We start from the raw sequence: 6946 nt of genomic DNA, 5'->3' as shown, positions 1-6946 counted from the left end.
CACTGTCACTGTCACTGGGTTAGGAACCAGGGTCCACGTTCCAAATGCCAGGCAAGGTGAACTGAGCAGAGAGAACATCAGAGAAACACAAGGTGGGGGAGGGGGGGGCGGGCCCCAGAGTGGGAGCCTCACCAAAGCCTCCATCTCGAGGGTGAGCGGGACTCGGGTGGGTGTCTCCACCCTGCCTTCCTTCGCCCACAGCCGCGAGACCCCGACTGTAGCACGACCTAGACCTGTCCTCCACTGCTCCTGCCTCCAACAGCTCGCCTGCCTTCCACTACCAGAGGGTCTCAGCACCCAGGCCGCTGGACCCCGAGTCGACCCTGGCAACACAGCCACACTCCCAGGCGCTGATGCTGGATGACAGACAGTGGGACAGCGGGACAGCAGCAGGGCCGGGGCCAGACACACCCTCAGGGGGCTCCGGGCCCCTCTGCAAGCCCCATGCGTGTGCACGAGACAGACATGCAGACACACAGCAGCATGGGGGGGTTCCAGCAGGGACGCAGGAGCTGCTTCTTGACAGCAGCTGGACCCCCGCATCTGTGGCGGGGAGGGGGCACACAACAAGCACCCCTCCCTCCAGGTGCTGGGGTCAAACCGTGCTAGAGAAAACACCTGGAGGGTCGGCAGGAGCCAGGCAGCTGGAAGAGCCATGAGAAACTTTTCCACGGGCTGGGTGTCATTCCAGCACACGTCAGCGCACAAGGGCCTGGAGCCGCTGGGGCATAGTTGTGCGGTGAGTCACAGCTGTTTACAGACCGAGCAGCTCACATTCCCACAGACCTAAGGCCCTCCCACCCTGCACGGGCCGCCCAGCCCGCCGCCCGATGAGAAAAGGGAGGCCCCAGCAAAGGAGGGACCTCCACTCAGACGCCGACCAGCAGGGGTTTCTGGGCCTCCCCCACAGTGACGGGCCTGCTCAGCCGGCACCCAGGGCCACAAGGCTGCGTTCAGGGCAGGTACACCTCCTCTGGGGACCTGCCATCCATGACAGTGCTTGCTGGGATGTCCAGGTAACCAGGACGGGCACAGCACTCCACAGGCTCAGTCCCTCCCCTCTGTACTGGCCCCATGAAGGTCCGCTGGCTACGTCTGCAGGGCTGAGGTCACTGGGCCAAAGCCCGTACCCACCAGATCTGCACGCACCCTGCCCACCTGCCTGGCTTTCTGGGGACAGGACGCAGATGAGAGCCTCGGCAGAGATGGGAGAAGAGCGGCTCCAGGGCCCACCCGGGGTCCAAGCGAGGAGGGACGCCTCTCTCTGTGGGAGGGTGCCACGCTGAGTCTGACCTCAGGACCCCCTGCTCTTCTCGGACCTCCTGTCCAACAAGAGTGGCGCGAGGCCTAAGAGCGAACGGGAGTGCATGTGGAGGTGATCACTGCCTTGAGACAAAGTTGGGAAGCAAGCCAGTAAAGCTCTGCTCTCTGTGGGTCTTACTCTCCTCCTCTGAAAATGAGGGGGTTGGAACCAGGGATCCCAGGTTCTGTCCAGCTTGCAAAGACCTCAGTTGGGCCGAGCAGGTGATGCCAGGAGAGACCCTGACTGGGGCTCCACTCAACCCACAGGGGGCTGGGGCCCATACCACGATGCCCCTGAGAAACCAGAGACCCAGAGACGGGTGGGCCAGTCCCAGGCAGGGGCAGACGCTATCCCACGGCCCCCTGCTCTCAGACACAACCCCACTGCCTCGGGTGGACCAGGTCCTGGCCTCTGCCCCCCGTCCCAAGGCACCCAGTGGAAGTCTCCGCCAGCTGCTGGAGAGCATGACCACCCTCTGGCCCTGCCGGCACCACGCGGGCTGCCCCGAGGGGCACTACAGAGACTCGGCCACCGGTCTAGGGAGCCGGCTCTGGGAGCGCGGAGCTGGCCAGGCACTCCGCCTTTCCCAAACTCAGTATATGGATAGAAACGGCACCATGACTCCCCTCTGCTAAGCTACGCAAGACACACACAGCAGTGACCTAAGGTCACTTCAAACACGAAAGGCAAAAAACCCAACAATTTGCGTTTGAAAACAGGTTCAGAAAGAAGTTTCGCACGTGTGTGAGTTGGTACAATGACTGATTTGAAAACAACTGCCCTAAACCATGTATTTATAAAGCCCCGAACCTCAGGCACCCTCTCAGCCACCGGAGCACACACAGGAGGAACTGCTTTCTGGCCTCGGGCTGGACCCCAGCAGGGGCTAGAGATCGAGGCCGGCGAGGCGGCCTCCCCTGCCCCCTCCCCGCAGGCCGGACACCGGCATCAGCACACCGGCCGTGGCTCAGCACCCACGCACACCCCTGCAGCACCGTGTCCCACCAGCGCCCGCTAACAACACCTCCGCCACGCACGCACGCTCTCTCTGCGGGCTTTTCCGAATTCCAGTAAGGGCACCGAGCCGCTCCGCCGCCAGAGCCAGGCGGGGACCCCAGAAGGAAGGCGGATGTGAACCTCCCATCTGAGCGAGAGCCATGACGCTCCCGCAGCCCTCAAGACGGGCTGCACGGTCAGCACTCGGATCTCGGAACACCTTTTAGGGGACTGCTTTCCGAGCCGAAGAGGCTGGTTTTCAACCCAAAGCCAGACAATTCATCCTGGCGTGCATCTAAAGTCAAGGGAAAGACTGCCCTAAAAGAAAAAACAATGTACCAGCGGCCTAGATGGGAGTCAACTCTGGGGACGGCATAGCTGGGAACAAGTTAGGGAGTGGGGGAGGCCCTCCCTTCCGGGCCCCACAAAGAACAGGGCAGGTTGTCCAGGTTCAACAGTCCAGTACGGCCCTTCCAGGGGCAGGCGAACTTGGAGGCCAGGACCTCAGACCCTCCATCCGCCAGCAAACACCTACTGCTTGCCCACTGTCTGAGCTCATCTGCGGTGACTCACGGCCCGGGCCATCTCCAGGGCACTCTAGCCCTCGCTGGGCTGGACCCAGGTTCGGGGCAGGGGGACATTTGCTCCCCCAGTAAAGCCAGGGGGCTGATGGACACAATGGCCCCACCCAAACAGCCCTAGATCACAGAAAAAGGGCTTTTGGAGTCTGATGGGGCTCTAACCCTTACCTCAGTGAGACTAGCTTACACCATGAGCTTCACATGCACAGGAAGCCGAAGCTAGCACCCAGCAGGCCAGCAGGGTAGGCTCGCAAAAAAACTCTCGTTCCTGTTCGGTGTGGACTGAAGGCGACTGCCACTCCCCATGCCTACCCCCTCCAGCCCTCCCAGCCAATTGTTCCATACCCACTCTCCCAGGTCTCCGAGGGGGTCAGATCCAGGGAGAGGGGGAAGGGCAGGAGGAAAACAGGAAGGGAGGAAAGGGGTTCTGTCCCGGAGCAGAGCTCCGCTCCACGCAGCAGAACAGCATCTGACTCACCCTGACGGCTGCAAACCCCAAAGCCAGAAGCCACCGTGATGTGACCGCCTCTGTCCTGGGGGGCCGGGGCCCTTCTCACAGGGGACCCAAAGCTGAGTGCCTCCCCAGCTGACTGCACAGTGGGGCCGACACAGGAGGCAACTGTCCCACGAGCATGGGGTAACACAGCCAGCTTGCCCCCCAAGCTGATGCCTCACCCAACTGAAGACAGGTCCCAGGAGCAGGAGGGCTCGTACCTCCCACCCAACTCCCCTCCACGTGGGGGTGCACCCCACCAGCCCGGCCCACACCCAGGCTGCAGGCTGGCCCTGGCTGGCCGCCCTCCGGCAAGACATGACTGTCTGCCTGGCTTGGAGGACGTCTGGTCACCTTGCGTTTGCAGTTCGAGGAAGCTGTGTCATCCTGGCTCTGTTCAGAGGTGACTCAGGCGGCTGCTAGGCTGACAGCAGGCTGAACGCCTCACCTCCCTGGCCACGCCCTGGCCCCTCACTCCCCCGGTATCCCTCTGGGTGGTCCTCCTGTCTCCAGGTGTCCTCTGGGGCTCTGCTGGCTCCACAGCTGCCCAGGGGTTTGACCAGCGCCAACCTCCACATCCAGCCAAGGTTACACAGCCTGCGTGCCGGACAAGCCACAGAGATGCACCCTGTCCCCACACCTGCCCTCCTCCTGCGTCTCCAGCTCAGGTGATGACCCATCACGCCGCTCATGCAGAAATCACCCCCAATGCCTCACCTCTCCTTCGGAGTCCACCTGCTGAGCCGGGCCTGCTAGCCTCAGCCCATCTCCCTGCAGATGCCCCAGCCCTCCGGCATAACCTAGCTCAGGCCTTGGCTGCTTCCCTCTGGGCCTTGGTCCCTCAAATGTAGCCCCGAGGTGGGTAGAACCCCCCGCCTGAAGGCCCTCCTGAGCCCCTCACTCCCCTGGCCACCTGTCGCCTTCAGGGCTCCACCTCTGGCTTCTAGAGCCTCTGCAACCAGTGCTGGCTCCCACCTTCTTCCCTCAACCCTGGCTTCACCAGAAAGCCCCCTCCTGCCCTCCCTGTGGCAGACAGGCACCCTCTCACAAGAACACATCAAGGGCTGAGCCCAAGACTTGGTCCTGGTCTTTCTTCCCGAGCTTTGCTTCCCTTGCTGGATGGAGGGCAGGGGACATTCTTAACGACACCCGCTCCCCTCAACTCACAGCAAGTGAGAGGCATGCCGCCTAAGCACGAGTGTCAGCACTGCACTGAAGGGAGGGGGTCGGGGGCGCTCCAGCTCAGGACCTCTCCAGCCCCCCTCGTCCAGGGCAGCCCCCAGGCAGCACAGAAAAGCAAGCAGCGTGCTACCCCACACCCCGGATATGGGCAAGGTGAGGAGGCTTCAGGCTTGACGCCCTCATCTACGGTGGGGGTGGGGTGGGGGTGTGTGTATTGCATGATTCCCTACATTTATTTCTACCTGTTCAAAAATTCTATGATTTCAAGAGAACACTTTCAATTTCCTGAAACTGCAAGAAAGAGGAAACATGACAAGTCTGTGACTTACAAAAAGCAAAAGTAAACACGGGAGCAGTGCATTTTCCATCGGCAGGGAGCAGGGAGGCGGAGAGCAGAGGGGAGGGTGAGTCACTGTTTACTGCTCTGAGAAGCCGCCACACAGAGAGCGCTCACAGCTGCCCGGGTTCCATTTCCCGTGTGGACTGGACCCTAAAGCCAGAAAGTCCACTCCAGGAACCTTTAGACTCAGCGGCAGCCAGGACGCAGGCAGGACTTCGCCACCGCATGGGAGGGAAAAAGACTCTCCAGCTCTCGGAGCCCGAAGAGTGAAAGCGTGTGGGGCCTCGGGCACATGGAGGGAGAACGGTGGGTCGGGAAGGCGACCTCACTCAGCCCGGCCCTGAAGACAGGGCTGGAACGCAGCAAGCCCCGGAAACGACTTCCCCGAGTAGCCCCGATTCAACTCCCATTTTTAGCAACCACCTTGAGTGAGTGGGGCTGAACTTGGAACGCGTCCCTCAAAGTCCAGCTACGTTCAAGCACCAAAGGCAAACGTGCTCCAAAGAGGAGCCTTGCTTTGTGTTTTTGAGTTAGGAAACTTTATTTTGGAATCACAAGAGGGTCAGTGTTAAGTTCTAAAAGCAGATGCCCCTCCCCACCCCCCAATGAGCTCAAACTCAAACATTTTTACTGGGCTGCCCAGGGAGGGAAGTTCTCCCAAAGGTGTCAGCTAGCCACAATGCACCGGAGGCTGTAGGTGTGCCTCACCCACCTGCACAGCCCACCTTCAACTTCGCAGACCCCTCCCACCCGCTTCGACTGACACTTTCAAAAGCCCCACCCCAGAAGGCAGGGTGCTTGGAGATGGCCCAGCACGTATAGCACACAGCTGTGCTCTATCAAGATACCTGTGCCGTGAGGACTGGAACGGCAAAACCGCGCCAATGTCAATAACGGGGAAAGGGGAGGGTGGCCACGCGGCCAAGCCACACTGGCTCGGGAACCCACCCATTCTATCTGCCGTGGGGGGCATGGGTGCACAAGCCCCGGGAGCTTCCTGAGGCCAGCGGCGCCTGGCGAGGGAAGGTGGCTGAGTGTGGGGATCTTCCACGGTAAAAATTCATTCAGCGGTTAAGCATTTCTGCTGCCGGGCCACGAGAGCAGTGTGAAAGGTAAACAGAAAGCATAATCATTAACACAGGACAGAGAGCAGGGAACTTCCAGCAACCCCAAACACCAACTGCTCCAGCAACCCCAAACACCAACTGCTCCACGACTGTGTTCTGCTTTGTGAAAAGACTCCACAACACGTGGCGAGCGAGAACACCATGAGACAGAAAGCAAAGCGAGCTGCTGCACCTCAGAGCTAGGTGGAGAGCGAAGCATGCCCGGGGTACCCCGAGGCCCCCGGGAACGCGTGCGGAAGCCGGCGGACTGACACACTGTCTCTCCAACTCAGCAGGGCCACAAAAGAACCTGCACTTGGACTTGGAAGACATGGAGACCCCCATTCGCAGATGAGAAAGATGAGACCGCAAGCCGTGGGGTTTAGGGGAAGTGACACGTTCGCCCTGTCCCCCTCCCCACCCAAAGCTTCCACACCAAGGCCTCCCTCCGGGGAACCCCTGGCAGGTCAGCTGCTCCGAACGTGACATCAGTCATGAGTCCCTTCGTCCTGGCCCTCCCGCCCCCTCCCCCCGAGCGCGGGTGGGAAGCCACCGCCAGGCAGGGCAGCACCGGCCGGGTCGGCCCTGTGCGACCACGCGCTACCCTGCACGTGTCCGTTTATTTTCGCCCCCGCCTTCCCGCCTCGGAGCGGATCTCCCGGGGCTAAAGGCAAAGCAGGTAGGAAGGGCTCGACAGGGGGCGCCGGGCCCGCAGGCACGCCCCGGGCTCCACCAGCGCACCCCTCCCGGGGCCCACCGCCTCCCGCTTGGGCTCGGGGCGGCCCTGGGGCGCTCTCCCGGGCCTCAGAAAGAAGAGCCCCGGCCCGCGCGGCGCGCTCGCGGCACGGCACCTGACGGCAGGTGCGCGGGCCGGGGTCTCGGGGTCCCGCCCAACTTGGCCGCGGGTCCGAGGCGGCAGTGACTCAGCGGCGCGCGGGCCCCGAC

At 61.9% G+C, this 6946-nt stretch overlaps 1 protein-coding gene across 2 annotated transcripts in view; it reads right to left on the bottom strand.

Moving 5' to 3' along the window:
• MAFK (MAF bZIP transcription factor K) overlaps positions 1-4521 on the bottom strand; it is a 7442-nt gene extending 2921 nt beyond the window's left edge. The window contains exon 1 of one of the 2 annotated variants that reach the window (XM_034669687.1): positions 3359-4521. The gene's annotated coding sequence lies outside the window, so the exon portion shown is untranslated. Of the gene's footprint in view, positions 1-3048; positions 3326-3358 lie in introns of those variants that run through there. The other variant, XM_034669690.1, reaches the window with a different exon arrangement.
• Between the last annotated feature and the right edge of the window lie 2425 nt (positions 4522-6946).

The sequence above is a fragment of the Ailuropoda melanoleuca genome, chromosome 10 (genome assembly GCF_002007445.2).
Source record: "Ailuropoda melanoleuca isolate Jingjing chromosome 10, ASM200744v2, whole genome shotgun sequence".
NCBI classification, from domain to species: Eukaryota; Metazoa; Chordata; class Mammalia; order Carnivora; family Ursidae; genus Ailuropoda; species Ailuropoda melanoleuca.
The sequence above is the reverse complement of the archived record's forward strand: the minus strand, read 5'-3'. Positions and strand labels throughout refer to the sequence as shown.